General features: G+C 41.5%; 1 protein-coding gene across 1 annotated transcript in view; it reads right to left on the bottom strand.

Moving 5' to 3' along the window:
• Positions 1-17,355, bottom strand: part of TOP1 (DNA topoisomerase I) — a 99,042-nt gene that overhangs the window by 69,265 nt on the left and 12,422 nt on the right. The gene's annotated exons all lie outside the window — the stretch shown is intronic.

The raw sequence follows: 17,355 nt of genomic DNA, 5'->3' as shown, positions 1-17,355 counted from the left end.
TCTTCCATGCGGGTTCAGGGCCCAAGGACTTGGGCCATCCTCCACTGCCTTCCCAGGCCACAGCAGAGAGCTGGACTGGAAGATGCCAGTGCTGCAGGCGGAGAATTAACTAAATGAGCCATAGCGCCAGCCCAGAGGTATAATTTCTATACAATAAAATCCACACATTTCAAGAAAACTGAGACGGGGCCAGCAGTGTGGGGTAGTGGGTAAAGATACTGCTTGTAGTGCCGGCATCCCATATGGGTGCCGGTTCGAATCCTGGCTGCTCTACTTCCGATCCTGCTCTCTGCCTGTGGCCCAGGAAAACAATGGAAGATGGCCCAAGTGCTTGGGTCTCTGCACCTACATGGGAGACCTGGAAGCAGCTCCTGGCTTCTGATCAGCCCAGTTCCATCCACTGCAGCCATTTGGGGAGTGAACCAGCAGATGGAAGACCTCTCTCTCTGCCTTTGTCTCTATGTAACTCTTTCAAATTAATAAATCTTTAAAAAAAAAAAAAGTGAGATGAGTTTAGACAAACATAAGTACAGTCCCTACCAATCAAAATTTAAAACAATTCAATTATCTCAGAGATCTCCTCTGTGCCCCTTCTTATTCAATCCCTAACTCCTACCACCCTAGCCTAAAGCAAATACTTCTCGGATAGCACTACACATTAGATCTGTCTAGATTATAAGTTCCTTGTGAATGAAATTATATAAGATTTATTCTTGTGGTATTTCATTCAGCATATTATTTTTTGATATCCACCCATACTGCTGAATGTTTTTTGTTTTACTGCTGAATGGTTATTTCATTATACAATATACTGCAATTTATCCATTCACCTGTTAAAGGACATTTGGGTTCTTTCTAGGAATTGGTTATTATACATATCCTCTATGAACATCCACACAAGTCTTTCTACAGATGTGCTTTCATTTCTCATGGTTAAATACTTGGAAATGAAATTGGTGGGTCATATGATAAGTGTGGCTTTAAATTTATTGGACATCAGCAAATTATATTCCCAATTGGCCATACCATTATATACCCCAATCATCAATTTATTAAGAATTCTAAATGCTATTAATTCTCACCAGTATCTCATATTTTGTCTTTAATTTTAGCTATTCTAGCAGCTGTATTGTGATAGCTCACTATGGTTTTAGTTCATGTTCCTCTTTTTAAACTTATTTTTATTTGAAAGAAGACAGAAATTTCCCATCAGCTCACTCACTGCCCAAATGCCCAAAGCAAGGCTGGGTCAGGGGACCCAACTACTTGGGCCATTATTACCTGATGCCTCCGAGGGTACACATTAGCAGGAAGATGGAATTGGGAGCAGAGCCAGGACATGAATCCAAGCACTCTGATGTGAGATGTAAGCATCCAAAGTGGCATCTTGACCACTACTCCAAATGCCCATCACTTACAAACAATGATTAAATATTTAATGATAAGCATCTTTCCATGTGCTTGTTGACCACTCACACATCTCTGAAGCAAGCAACTGTTTAAATCTTACCATTAAATTTATTTCTCTCTATTGATTTATAAGAGCTTCTTAAAATATATTCAAGTTTGCAGACTTGTTAGCCACCTATATTATGAATATCATGAGTATTTTCTCCCAGTCATTGGTTTGCCTTTGATTTCTTAATGGTATCTTTCAAAGAACATGAGTTTTAAAGTGTAAGCAAGTCTACTTAATCAATTCCTCATTTTATGGTTTATGTTCTATTCCCTAAGAAATCTAACCAAAGGTCACATAAATTTTATTATATTCTTCCTAGTAGTTTTGTATGGGTAAGTACTAGGATTTATTTCTTATCTAAAGAGATGTCCAGATAGTTCTAGCACAAGTTTTGAAAAGATGGCCTTTTCTCTATCAAATTGTCTTGGCCTATTCACTACAAATGAAGTAGCCATATAACTGCAGGTCTGTTTCTGGATCCTCTATTTGATCCCTACATAAACACACTGTCTTCACTAGTGTAACTTCACAGTATATTTTAAATAGGAAATATAAGCATGCTTGCTTTTTAAAAAACTATTTTGGTTATACTGTCTTTTGCATTTCTTTAAGTTTTAGATACAGCCTGTCAATTTTTTTTAACAAAAAATATCAGCTGGAGGTTGGTGTTCACAGGGTAATCTGGAGAGAAGTACCTTCTGATCCATGAACAGGGTATAGCTGCCCACTTATTTCCGATCCGGCTCCCTGCTAATGGTCTGGGAAAAACAATGGAAGATGGTCCAAGTCGTTGGGCCTCTGCCAGCCACATGGGAGAACAAGATGAAGCTCCTGGTTCCTGGCTTCAGCCTGGCCCAACACTTGCCATTGTGGCCATCTTGGGAGTAAACTAGAGGAAGAAGATTTCTATCTCTCTGTAACTCTTTCAAAATAAATCTTAAAAAAAAAAAAATGAAATTAGTTCATTTGAGTCAGTTCACCCCAATGCTGAATATTAATTATTTTCAAGTTTAAGAACCAACATGTGTATGTTGATCTTAAAGTACATCCAACAGAGGGAAGGTATTTGGCATCCCAATGGATGCTCACATCTCATATCAGAGTAGATGGGGTGTGAGTCCTGGCTCCACTTCTGATCCCAGATTCCTGCTAATAATGCACACCCTAGAAAGTAAAAGGTTCACAGGATCTCTGCCATTCACGTAGGAGATCCAACTGAGTTCCTACCTCCTGTTTCCACCCTGGCGCAGCCTCAGCTGTTACAGGCATTTGAGAAGTAAATCAGTAGATGGAAGGTATCTCTTTTAAATAAAAAGAAATTATTTATTTGTTAAAGAGTATTCCAACAGATGATTAAATTTCTCAAGAGATATGGCCCAACTCCCATCTTCTTGAATATGCAAATGGACTTAGTGACTCATTCTTAAAAAAATAAAGTGAAAATGATAGTATTCAACTTTCAATAGTAGGTCATAAAAGGCATCAGAGCTTCCTCCTTGTTCTTCAGAAAGCCAGCTACCATATATTAGTATACGCAAGAGCCCTACAGAAAGACCTATATGGCTTCCTGCCAACAACCACATGAATGAACTATCTTTGAAGTGCATCCTCCAGCTTCAATTAAGCCTTCAGATGACCACAGCACTGGTCATTATACCAACTGCACTTTTCTGAAAAATCCCAGAGTCAAAATCACCCAGCTAGATTGAACCTAGATTCCTGACTCACAAAAACTACATGAGAAATTAAGTGTGTGTGTGCCTTATGCTACTAATTTTGAGGTGTGTGTTTCATAGCAATAGATAAGTAACAATGTGTAGGCAATGTGTATGTTCATCCCATTCCTGGCAAAAGAAGTCATATCAGGCATAATCCATTGGGCATCTATTCTGTGCCAGGCCTTGAAAAATAAAATTTGCATGATCATAATACCCCTAGTTATAAGAAATTCTAACCTCACAGAGATGGGAAAAATACAAATCATACATTGTCAGAAGGATTTGAACACAATCTTCCATTCAGCACAAAGAACCCTCCAACTTCTAAAAAATCTCAAGTCCCCAATTCTAAAACACTGAGTCAATACACAAAACGTTGGTGGCCTTTATTTACTTGATGATGGTAATTCCCCTAACTTCTGCCTCAAGCCATAATAACAATGCAAGCAGCAATACTACAACCTAAGACAAAGGATGTGTCATTTGTTGCAATAAACAAGTTTCAGAACATCAAGATCTGCTATTATGTTATACCCAAAGGTATAACAGAGAGACATTTAAGAAACAAACAAAAAAAGAAAATCACTGGTATAATTCAACAAATCCATAAACATATACCAAGAATTGGAAGAAAAACATCAAAATAGAAGTAGTTATCCTAGGTAGTAGATTTACGATTTAAAAAAAAAATTTTTTAGGGGCTGGCGCTGAGGTGTAGTGGGTAAAGCCGCTGCCTGTGGCACTGGCATCCATATGGACATAGGTTTGAGGTCCAGCTGCTCCACTTCTGAACCAGCTCCTGCTAATATGCCTGGGAAAGCAGCGGAAGACAGCCCAAGTGCTTGGGACCCTGCATCCATGTGGGAGACCTTGAAGAAGTTCCTGGCTCCTGACTTCGGACCAGCTCAAGCTCCAGCTGTTGGGGCCATTTGGGGAGTGAACCAGCAGATCGAAGATCTCAATCTCTCTTTGTCTCTCTCTAACCCTCTTTCAAAGGCATAGTTACAGACAGCAAGGGAAGGAAGGAGAGAGAGATCTTCCATCCACTGGTTCACTCACAAAATAGCCTCAACAGCCAGGGTTGAGCTAGGCTAAAAGCAGGAGCCTAAACCTCCATCTAGGTCTCCCATGTGGATGGCAGAGGGCCAGGACTTGGGTCATCTTCACTGCTTTCCCAGGTACATTTGTAGGGAACTGGATCAGAAGTGCAGCAGTGAGACTTCAACTGGAGCTCATGTGGGATACTATGCCGCAGGCAGCAGCTTAACCTGTTGCGCCATACTGGATATGATTTACGAGTTTTTGAACTTGTGGTGTTTGGTGTTCACTTCATCTTCTTTTCTCAGACTTCAAAAATGAGTCACTTTATTTATTTTATTTATTTTTTATTTATTTTTTTTGACAGGCAGAGTGGACAGTGAGAGAGAGACAGAGAGAAAGGTCTTCCTTTTGCCGTTGGTTCACCCTCCAATGGCCGCCGCGGTAGGCGCGCTGTGGCCGGCGCACCACGCTGATCCGATGGCAGGAGCCAGGTACTTATCCTGGTCTCCCATGGGGTGCAGGGCCCAAGCACTTGGGCCATCCTCCACTGCACTCCCTGGCCACAGCAGAGAGCTGGCCTGGAAGAGGGGCAACCGGGACAGGATCGGTGCCCCGACCGGGACTAGAACCCGGTGTGCTGACGCTGCAAGGCGGAGGATTAGCCTAGTGAGCCGCGGCGCCGGCCAAAAATGAGTCATTTTAATAATGAAAATTTTCATTTTTAAAGATTATCAAGCATTACAATTTTATTCTGACAGGTACTGGTGTACATAAAGGAAAAGCAACAGTCACTATAAAGCATTAAACTCTTAAAATGGAAGATAAATGTTAATTCCAAAGACTAGCGCTGTGGCATACTAGGTAAAGCCACTGCCTGAGTGCAGGCATCCTATAAGGGCACCAGTTCCCTGGCTGCTCAGCTTCTGATCCAGCTCTCCGCTATGACCTAGGAAAGCAGTACAAGATGGCCCAAGTCCTTGAGTCCCTGCACCCATGTGGGAGACCTGGAAGAAGCTCCTGGCTTCAGATCAGCCCAGCTCCACTGTTGTGGCCACTTGGGGAGTGAACCAGCGGATGGAAGACCTCTCTCTCTCTCTCTCTCTTTCTGCCTCTGCCTCTCTGTAACTCTGCCTTTCAAATAAATAAATTTTTTTTAAAAGTTAATTCCAGTCAGTTTCAGATCACTAGTAATATCAATAACAGTACAGTCCACCAAAAACATTATCTTGTCCAAAGTACAAATATTCAAAACTGATTTTAAAGTCAGATCCTCAAGTTTTTTAAAGCAACTGCTAACTGAAAATGCAAAATCTAAATGTCTGGTGAGACATTTAGCCATAGCCCTTATCACACTAATAAAACTTAGGGAAACCCCAAGTATCCCTATTTTAGAAAGAAATGGTATATCTACAACAGGCTCAAATTATATTATGCACGCTGTGACAAGTACCAAAAAGTACAATATATGGCAACTTCTTCAATTATATATGAATAGCTATTACATAAATTTACTTAGTATAGCTCATGTGGCAGACTGGGAATTCTGAGGATAAATGACTGAGAAGCAAATGTGGGTCAGTACAAAAGTAGAACTACCCACAAACAGAATGTGGGACCTTCTGAATGCCAAAGCATTTAATAACCAACTGATAGTAAACTGTGGTAATGATCTGCACATTGAAAGATAAATAGGCTAAATAACCTCTAAAGACACAAAGAAATACTTGCAAGTAAATGTTGCCTGAAATTTGCTGAAATATATGGAGCAAGGAGAGGGGAAAAGGGGAGGCTGAGACATAGGGAAAAATTAGTAAATAGGTTGCTTCCTAGTTATTGAAGTTAGCTGATAGATACATGGGGGAGTTCATTATTCTACTCTATCTGTATGCTTGAAACTTTTAGTAAGTTAAAGATTATCTCTAAATTTCATCCTTTCCAGTTCTTTAAGTTGTTACTGTATTCATAAAGGTACAAGATGACAAGCCTAGCTCAAAGAGATTTGTGTTAAAGAACAGCAAGAAATAGTTTAACAGATAAAATTAAACTTACAAGTCAGGATGTTCTACCCTAACGATGATAGTGAGCTACTTGAAACAGAAAAGGAAGGAACAAAAGTAAGTCATATGTAAGGTTAATTAAAGGGCAATATGTGTAGAAAGGTTAAAAAAATAAAAAGACAAAATAGGTATAACTTTTTGAAGCAATCTAGAGAAAGGTGATAGCAAAGGATTAAGGAAGAAAAAAAAAAAAAAGGTAAATTTGAGTCCAAAAAAACAGAAATAGAACCCAGTTCCAGCAATGCACTGCTGAAAGTCTATGGATCCAAATAACTGGGTGACTTTGGGCCTTGGCAAGACAATAAATATTAAAGACTGAAGAAATGGAGGACCCAGCGTTACAGCACAGCAGATCACTGGCATTACATTATGAAAGTGCTAGTTCAAGTTCCAGATGCTCTGGTTAAAATCCAGCTCCCTACTAATGCACCTGAGAAAGCAGCTGAGAATGAACCAAGTGCTTGGGCCCTTGTACCCATGTGGGAAACCTGGATGGAGTTCCAGGTTTCTATACCAGCCCAGACCATTGAGGCCATTTGGGCATGAACCAGCAGGTGGAAGAGCTCTGTCTCCCTCTCTGTCACTGTCTGTCAAATAAATAAATCTTTAAAAAAAAAAGGGGCGGGGTCCAGAGCAGCGAGGTAGAAGGCTAAGCCTCCACCTGCTGTGCCTGCATCTCATATGGGCGCCGGTTCATGTCCAGGCTGCTCCTCTTCTGATCTAGCTCTCTGCTTACAGCCTGTGAAAGCAGTAGAAAATGCCCCAAGTGCTTGGGCCCCGTGGAAGACCAGGAAGAAGCTCCTGGCTCCCGGCTTTGGATTGGCCCAGTTCCAGTCGTTGTGGTTATTTGGGGACTGAACTAGCAGATGGAAGACCTTTCTCTCTGTCTGTAACTCTACCTCTCAAATAAATAAATAAAATATTTCTAAAAAAAGAAAAGATCCCCCTTTAAAAATAACAGCTATCCATCAGTAAGCACGTATTCTGTAAGAGGTAGTACCAATATCTGTCATAGAGGTTGCCGTTGTGGCGCAATGGGGTAAGCCACTGCCTGTGACACCCACATCCCATATCCCAGATTTGTTTGAAGTCCCAGCTGCTCTGCTTCTGAGCCAGCTCCCGGCTAACATGCCTTCAGAAAGCTGCAGAAGATGGTCCAAGCACTTGGCCCCTGCCATTCGCGTGGGAGATCAGGGTGCGATTCCTGGCTCCTGGCTTCAGCCTGGCTCTGCCTCAACCATCAAGGCCATTTTGGAAGGGAACCACTGGATGGATGATCTCTCTCTGTCTCTCACCTCTCAGTCGCTCTTTCAAATAAATAAAAACAATTTTTTTAAAGTTACATATTATTACTTCTTTTAGCTCATCACATTCTTCTGCTTAGATAGAGAAACAAAACACCTAGGAATAAGACACTTCAGTATTAAGTCCAAGAAATTCTGATCCAACGTTAAAGCTGGCCTAATACCAGAATAATAATGAAATTACATGTTTGGAAAATAAGTACAGCATCCGCTCCAACTCTTATGTAAGAGTTCATTCTCCATAGAGAAATCAGACATACACAAAGTGTAAGAAAAAGGAAGTCAAATCTATAAAATGCTTGGTTAAACATATTTCAAAATAAGGTAGAGCACAAAAGATCATTGGCAAAGACTAATGTGATTACAGATATCATAGAGCAACACAGAATGGAGGGAACCTATGAAGGAAGCTGGAGAAAAGGTCTGATTCAAATTCCTGTTTGCCACTTAGTGCATGACCCTGGGTACAAGTCACTTAATTCAGATCTTTAAGAAGGTAGCATAAATTGGTGGTTAAGAACTTTAAAATCTCAGTCATCATGTGCTATATACCTATAATCTTGGGTAAATTCATCTTTTATAGATGAAATAATTGGGGTCCATAAAATTTAAGTGATCCCGAAGCATTTTAATATATGAATAGTTGTAACTGAATTCCTAATTAATCTCTAAGAAATTGTAAACATGTGGACAACTGTCAATGAGGCTACAATCCTCCCTTGTGATTAACTTACATAGAACTGAACTGAGCTATCCAATCATTTCATACGACAAAGAATTCACTTTCTATGAGGTAACAGCCAGTCCCAATCACCCTGCCCAACCAGCCAACAACACATAAAAGCTTGTCTCATTTTCTTTCCTGTCCTCAGATCCAGAATAGAAAAGCACTTATGAAAAAAGAGGTAAAGAGGCCGGCGCTATGGCACAGTGGGTTAATCCTCTGCCTATGGTGCCAGCATCCCATATGGGCGCCGGTTCTAGTCCCGGCTGCTCCTCTTCCAATCCAGCTCTCTGCTACGACCTGGGATAGTAGAAGATCCCAAGTCCTTGGGCCCCTGCACCCACGTGGGAGACCCGGAAGAAGCTCCCCTGGCTCCTGGCATTGGATCGGTGCAGCTCTGGCCATTGCGGCCATCTGGGGAGTGAACCAGTGGATGGAAGACCTGTCTCTCTGTCTCTACCTCTCTGTAACTCTTTCAAATAAATAAAATAAATCTTAAAAAAAAAAAAAAAAGAAAGAAAGAAAGAAAAAAGAGGTAAAATTCGCTTATTCTTAACAGCTCTGTACTTAAAAAGTTTTTTAGGAGATGGACTTACATCACCAGTTTAAAGCATAGCTGTATTAGTTCAGCTGCAGTCAGTAGGTGGCTAATAGTGTTGCCAATCTTATTTTATTCACCTAGGATCTCTAAAGCAGTCACTCAATCCAAGCATAAGCGTTTACATTTTCTTGGAGAAAGGCTAAGTCATCAGCAAAGAATATGATCCTTTTATCAACTATTTCATGATCTTAAAAGCTTTTAGGGCAATCAAATCAGGGAAGAGAAAAAAAGAGTTCTTTGCTTTCTCATAAACGAAAGCAGAGAGCTTTCTGGTATAAAGAGGGATCTCTATGATGTTTTAAGCCAGATTCCTTTACACTATTGATCGTCAGTTTTTGAGGATTAAAACAACCATAAAATATGACGGGCTCCTCCTTCAAAAACAGTAATCAACTCAAGCATGTCAGGGGATGAAACTGGGAAAGAGTAATAATGAGACAGGGAACCAAGGGAGCAGTTAAACCACCTGCAAGCGTATTATCAAGACCCCACAGGATATGAATTTGGTTACCCTTGCTTAAAATAAACAGACCCCTTGCCTGGACCAGGCTCTTACCAGCTTAGGGGGCCAAGGCTGACCTAGATTGACCTATAGTCCTTATAAGCTTATTTTAATATAAGAGTATTCTAATCAACACACCAACCAGCTGCCATGACAGCAAACAGCAGATAATATCAGGAGGGAAAAGAGTTCTAGATTGGGGGAGAGGGGTTTTTTTACTTCCCAGAAGAATCAATATTCTTCCCTTTTACTAGAATATACCTTCTCTTTCACTCAATAACCCAAATATTAAACACAGCTCACAATTCTGCTTCTAGTAGGCCCCATTTTGTCTGTGGAGTGTGTATCTTTGCTTTCTCAGTAAAATGCTTGTTGCTTGCGATTCACTATTCTGATTCCCTCCTGAATTCTTTCAAGGACCTGGGTACCAGGCAGCCTTGGCAATCTAGTACCAATAATATGCACAATCAAAAGTTGCCTTCTGCCAAAGGATACTCACAATAAAATTTCTGTCAAATAATCCCTGAGGGCCGGCAGTGGCATAGCAGGTAAAGCTGCCACCTGCAGTGCCGGCATCCCATATGGGCTCTGGTTCGAGACCTGACTGCTCCACTTCCAATCCAGCTCTCTGTTATGGCCTGGGAAAGCAGTAGAGGATGGCCCAAGTCCTTGGGCCCCTGCACCAGTGTGAAAGACCGGGAGGAAGCTCCTGGCTCCTAGCTTTGGATCAGCGCAGCTCCAGCCATTGCAGCCAACTGGGTAATGAACCATCGGATGGTAGATCTCTCTCTCTCTCTCTCTGGCTCTTCTCTCTCTGTGTAGCTCTGACTTCCAAATAAATAAATAAATCTTAAAAAAAAAAAAAATAGAAATTTTCTTCAGCCATGCTTAGAGAAGGACAGGTAACTTGCTGTTGGGACTAAGTTAATGCAACACCTTTTAAAAAAAAAAGATGAAGACTTAATAAATCTACAAACTCAGAGTAAGTTCTTGACACTTGGCTTATGGTGTCTGCTAGGAATCAGAAGCTACCAACTACCATGACAAGAGTACCAGCAGCTCCTGCGATACACAAAAACACACTTAGGTCAGCGAAGCTTTTCTGTAAAGAGCTAGCAAATAGTTTAGCCTTGAGGCCCATTCCATCTATTCTAAGCACTCAGGCCAGCCACTGTAGCACAAAAGCAGCCACATATCATTCGCAAATGAGTAAGCATGGCTATGTTCCAATATGGACAGTGAAATTTGCATTTTATAGTATTCCTGCATCACTGAAATAATACTCTCCCAATTCTTTTTCTCCAATTATTAAGAAAAGTAAACACCATTCTCTGCAAGCCATAGAAAAACCAGCTATTGTTTACACAATAGTAAGCTAGTAGTGACTAGAAACGACTCCCAATGACTCCTGAAAAAAAGCTGCTTTTCTCAAATTCACTATGTAAATAAAAAAACCCTCCCTTTTTAAAGATTTATCTGAATTTATTTATTCATTATTTATTTATCTGAGCCTGCAGCTCCAGCATCCCATATGGGTGCTGGTTCGTGTCCCAGCTGCTCCTCTTCCAATCCAGCTCTCTTCTAATGGCCTGGGAAAGCAGTGGAAGATTGCACAAGTGCTTGGGCCCCTGCACCCATGTGGGGAGACCTGGAAGAAACTCCAGGCCCCTGGCTTCGGATTGGCCCAGCCGCAGCTGTTGTGGCCATTTGGGGAGTGAACCAGTGGATGGAAGACCTCTCTAAATAAACAAATATTTCAAAGTCAGAGTTACAGAAAGAGAGGGAGGGTGTGTCGAAGGGGGAGACAGAGACATCTTCCATCTGCTGGGTCACTCCCCAAATAGCTCCAACAATCAGGACTGAGCCAGGTAGAAGCCAGGAGCTTTATCAGGGTCTCCCATGTGAGTGCAGGGGTCCTAGTACTTGGGTCATCTTCCATAGCTTTCCCAGGCACATTTCCAGGGACCTGGATTGCAAGTGGAATAGCCGCAACACAAACTCAGATTCATGGGATGCCAGCTTCGCAGGCGGTAGCTTAATCCGCTACGTCAATCGGCCCCTCAAAAATATTCGCTCTTATCTACAACTCCTCTTTAAACTTTCTTCTAAACAATATCCATGCTAAGCTACCATCCCTTCTTTTTCCTTCAAACAGACCATGAATGTCAGCCATCTATCAACTTTATTTGAAAGTGGTTAAAATTCTAGCCAGCTCTGGAAACCTAGACAAAAGTCAAAATGAGAACTTTGAAGATAGGTCAGTGTTGGACCCACTGTTCATTCTTAAGCACCAGGTTAGTTAAATTTGTTATTTATCTCCCTTGAAGTGGAAACAACATCATACTTGTTCACACAATACTAACCTCCTCTGATGGAATTTCTTAGCAAATAAGCAAACTTCAGGGATCTTTTTATTAAACAAGGGGGTTTCTAGCTAATCTTTAGTTTTAAAAAGTTCCTTTTTCTTAAATATTCAGATATGTAGTTTTTACTGATTTCTGGAATAACTGGCACCAAGCACAAGCTGAAACTCTAATAAACAACAGGGTCCTTGCTGCATAGATAGACAAGTTTTCCTTAATAAGGGGAGGAATATACATTAATGTGAAGTATGGCAGAGCCTGATATTAGTCTGTTAAAGATCTGTCCCAAATCAAGAATTCCTAGAAGTAATCCAGGCTCCCCTTCACTTTGTTTTTTGTTTCACATTTTACCCAAATCTGTTGTGATGTACATAAATCTAACCTGTAACTGTGCTGTCCAATATAATAGCTGTTAGCCACATGTCACTATATTAAGTTTAAATTAAGTAAAATATTTAAATTCTTTAGTCTAACAATATTTCAAGGGCTCAAAACCCTCATGTGACTAATCTATCATATTAGCACAGATATAGAACATTCCCCATCATGACTGAAAGTTCTATATCAGATAGCACTGATCCAGAACAACACCTTTTTTATTGGCAAGGATCCTGAAGCACCATACTGTGGGACCTCCTCTGGTCAGAGGTGACAAAATTGGGGTTGAGACTTCCTTTGTCCTGATTCTCTGCCTAGCACTGTCTGTTTCACCTGCTAGAGCAGTGAGGGGCCTTTTTCCTAAATGGCATTGCAAAATGCTGTATTGTTCCTTAAAGCTAGGCAGAAGTATGCCTGATTAAGCTTCTACAGAGCCACTGGACAATCAGAGCCTCAACAAGTGCCTGCTCAGAGAACATTTCAACTGAAACATCAGTCACAGGGGTGTAAGACAAACCTATACAGAGCAATTATTTTAAGCTTCAGTTGTACAGCAAATCCCATTTTTACTAACTCTTCTTTGTTCCCTAAATACAAAACTTAAGAGTTGGATTTTTTTACTCTTGCCTCCAGAAGTAATTAACTAGTACAAGACCCTTAAGACAGACACTTGCATTTCATACAATTCTCTGGAGTGAGTCACGTTTTCACAAGGCTATCCCTGCACTGCAATGCTTCTCCTTTCCCAGGAGGCAGAACTTAAAAAGAGAAAAGGAACTTGTCTGACCTGAAAATGTACCTTCTCAGGCCAGTCCAATTAGGGCAGGCCCATTCCTGCAGGTTTGTCCTCCTTTCTTCTATTAAGTGAGCTCTTAATGCATAGGAAGTAGCCAGAGTTACAAAGATTCTGCCTACACTACATAGGATTCCACACCTCAGCATCAATCACCTTTGTTTCTAATAGCCAGGGCCCTTGAAGTGCCTCCGAGTCTACATGTTGTCTGGCCATAAACGTGTCAAGTGTGTTGATGCATTGTCACACATCTTATTACTAATTCAACCAAAAGCCCTTCTTTGTGCCTGAAATGCATGGGCTATTCTAAAGCAACTAACTGTAGAAAAGAATCAGCTTGAACATACCTCTCTTACTCAGCTACTATATATTCTTTAGAAGTACAAGAGGTCTTTCTTGTGTTGAATCCTATTACTGGGTCCTTAAAGATTTTTATGCTCCAAAGGAACCCATTCCATTAATAATTACTTTAACTTCATAATTGTAAAGAAGCACAAATAAAGGGCCTCAGCTCTAAGTCTTATAAAATAAAGAACACTGCTGAAGAGTTCAAATCACTATAAAACTAGTTTTAGGCTTCACAGAATTATCAGGGCCATAGAATTTGATCAGAAGCTTGTTTTGATCAATTTATCTCATTCTTATCAACTATTTGACTTTACAGATACAACAGTACCAGGTATCATTAAGTGTCCCTTTATGACTGTGAGGTAGCTATTATCCCTAAATTGCCATTTAGACTTGTGACTTATTTAAGGCCACCTGGCTTATAAGAGTTGAACTCAAAAGTTTATCTAACTCCAAGGTCTGTATTTCACTGATGAGCTCATAGACTTAATCAACTGTCTCATTTTTCCTAAAAATGTTAGGCTCAGCATAAGCTGAACCTCAAATCTTGGCTCTATTCCATTGGTTCTGAAAGTTTAGTGATCATCCATGTCAGTAAAATGGTACCATCTTCCAGCAGGCACCACGGCTCAACAGGCTAATCCTCCGCCTTGCGGCGCCGGCACACCGGGTTCTAGTCCCGGTCGGGGCACCGATCCTGTCCCGGTTGCCCCTCTTCCAAGCCAGCTCTCTGCTGTGGCCCAGGAGGGCAGTGGAGGATGGCCCAAGTGCTTGGGCCCTGCACCCCATGGGAGACCAGGAGAAGCACCTGGCTCCTGCCTTCGGATCAGCGTGGTGCGCCGGCTGCAGCGCGCTACCGTGGTGGCCATTGGAGGGTGAACCAACAGCAAAAGGAAGACCTTTCTCTCTGTCTCTCTCTCTCTCTCACTGTCCACTCTGCCTGTCAAAAATAAAAATAAAAAAATAAATAAAATGGTACCATCTTCCTAAGCCCAGCCTGGCTTACTAAAGTCAGGTGACCAAATGGCAGAATCACAAGCATCAGCCCCATCCCCCACCCTAACAGGATTTGCTGCTCCTACTTCCTTACCTCTGCAAAGCTAAATAAGACCTGTTCTAGTACAGGCTATTGTTCTATCATGCACAGAGAGGCAGCTTGTTGGGTTTCCCCCACCCAACAATAAACCTTCTCCCTTACTTCAGTGTTGGGTGTGTGTTGTGGTGGCCTTTCAATCCAATCAACTTGTGAACCTGTTAAAATCCAAATGGTTGAGCCTTCCACTCCCAGAGTTATTTTGAGTAAATATGTCTGCAAGGTCCAAGAATTTTCATTTTCATCAAGTTCTTAATGTTCATACTGATGAGGAAACTACAGTAAGAGAACTACTATTGTTCCATTCTCATCTTTCCATTTCAATCACTGACATCAGTAGCTGAAGACCAACTAATTTAGTCTAAAGGTAGTGATCCTCCATAGATATTGAAACTATTTTTTTTAAAATATATTTATTTGAAAGTCAGAGTTACACAGAGAGAGAAGGAGAGGCAGAGAGAGAGAGAGGGAGGGAGAGAGGGAGGGAGTGGTCTTCCATCCACTAGTTCATTCCCCAACTGGCCACAATGCTTGGAGCTGTCCCGATCCGAAGCCAGGAGTTTCTTCCGGGTCTTCCATATGGGTGCTTTCCCAGGCCATAGCAGAGAGCTGGATCAGAAATGGATCAGCCAGGACTTGAACTGGTGCCCATATGGGATGCTGGCACTGCAGGCAGCGGTTTTATTCGCTACGCAATGGTGCCGGCCCAATACTGGATCTTTAGTATGCTACTCGACTATATTGAGCCCTGCCTTAACTATTCTAGGAATATTAGCAGGGAAACAACCTCTTGTTCTTTGTGCTCCACTTAATCACCCAACCAAAGAGGATGACATCAGGATTAAATTGTTAAGGGGGGGGGAAGGATTAGAATTCTGACAAAATACAGCAAAACAGTTGCAAAGGCTGTTACTATTTAGGTTAAATACTTACTGGAAGGTAGAAACTAGCTTATTTTAGAGTGGATAAACATCAAGCTTTCCTAAGCATGTATTGAAAAGCAATGCTTTGGTCCTTCTGAAAAATCCTGTAAGCTTTATAGCTTGACCAACGGAACAAATGAAGCAAAATATACATCTTAGTCAAATAAGATAGACAAGTCCAGATAAAGCTATCAGTTTCTCCAAAGGTGGTTTATGGGTCAATAGCATTAATCAGAATCATATGGGATTACTGAAGATACATTTAAAATGCAAAATTTTCAGCACCTCTACTATGTAATCAACTTCTATAGAGTACTAGAAATACATGTTTTTACCAAGACTCCCAAGTAATTTTTTTATGCACATTACCTTGGGAACAATTAAAACATTGTGAAGCCTTCATTTAGAACAGGCATTTGGTCTAGTGGTTAAGATGCTAGTTAGGACACCCAAGTATCCTTAACAGAGTGCCTGAGCTCGCTACCTGCCTCTAGCTCTTGACTCCAACGTACTGCTAATGCAGACTGAGATAATGGTGATGTCTCAGTGACTGAGTTCCTGTCACCCACATGGGAGGTCCTTGTTCCCAGCTTCAGTCTCAGTTGGGGTCTACTACAAGAATTTGGGGAATGATCAAGCAGATGGGAAGCACTCTAGGACCCCTCTCTGTTTCACTTGCACTCACTCTGCTTCTCAAGTTAAAAAAACAAACAAACAAACAAAAAAAACTCACTTGATCTTCAACTAGCTAGCTCCTAAGCTCAGGGTAAAGAGGCTTCCATTTCACAGCCGGCACACCGGGTTCTAGTCCTGGTTGGGGCACCGGATTCTATCCTGGTTGCCCCTCTTCCAGGCCAGCTCTCTGCTGTGGCCAGGGAGTGCAGTGGAGAATGGCCCACGTGCTTGGGCCCTGCACCCGCATGGGAGACCAGGAGAAGCACCTGGCTCCTGCCTTCGGATCAGCGGGATGTGTCAGCCGCTGTGGCCATTGGAGGGTGAACCAAAGGCAAGGGAAGACCTTTCTCTCTGTCTCTCTCACTGTCCACTCTGCCTGTCAAAAAAAAAAAAAAAAAAAAAAAGGCTTCCATTTCACAATTTACACATTTACTCAAAATATCTATATTGACCATCTTAACTTCTAACTAAGCAAAGCATATACAGGTCAGAACAAAAAATTGGAAGAGGAGTACAAAAGCTCAAAGTCAGAGAAAAGAGGTTATTCTGACTTGGGGTTAGGTGGTGATTGCAGAGGGAAGTCCCTGGAAAGGAAATGGAATGTCTAAGACTGTATCCTCAGTACTAAAACAAAACAGGCTCTGAGATGTTTAGAGCCCTCAAGGAGCGCCTAATACTTAGTGTCCTCTTAAAAATAGGTAGTAAATGGCTGGCGCCATGGCTTAACAGGCTAATCCTCCGCCTTGCGGCGCCGGCACACAGGGTTCTAGTCCCGGTCGGGGCACCAGATTCTATCCCGGTTGCTCCTCTTCCAGGCCAGCTCTCTGCTATGGCCCGGGAAGGCAGTGGAGGATGGCCCAAGTCCTTAGGCCCTGCACCTGCATGGGAGACCAGGAGAAGTGCGATGCGCCGGCCGCAGCGGCCATTGGAGGGTGAACCAATCGCAAAAAGGAAGACCTTTCTCTCTGTCTCTCTCACTGTCCACTCTGCCTGTCAAAAAAAAAAAAAAAAAAAGGTAGTAAAATGAGGAATTACAAGGTAGATCTATCTAATTCTTACCAGATTCTAAACACCAAGAGGCACTCCATGGTAAGAGGACTGTTTGAACAGGACCTAACATGATCTGTTTTAGTACACATTGCACTCAATTTTATTTCTGGCAAAGAGGATTGCTACAGGAGGTCTGTTTTTTTTAAAGTCAAAATTTCAATAAATATGCAATTGAAAGGTAAATTTATGTTGGTGCAAAACAATCTTGAATAATTTTTTCACAATATGCATTTCCATGAACTTTTTGAAGACACCAAATATGCACATATTTCAAAGTTTGTTTGTAGCATAAACTTATCTTTTACTGTATTTATGTGTATTTGAAA

The sequence above is a fragment of the Lepus europaeus genome, chromosome 10, assembly GCF_033115175.1.
Source record: "Lepus europaeus isolate LE1 chromosome 10, mLepTim1.pri, whole genome shotgun sequence".
Taxonomy (NCBI): domain Eukaryota; kingdom Metazoa; phylum Chordata; class Mammalia; order Lagomorpha; family Leporidae; genus Lepus; species Lepus europaeus.
Note: the sequence above shows the minus strand (reverse complement) of the source record. Positions and strands in the feature narration are given on the sequence as shown.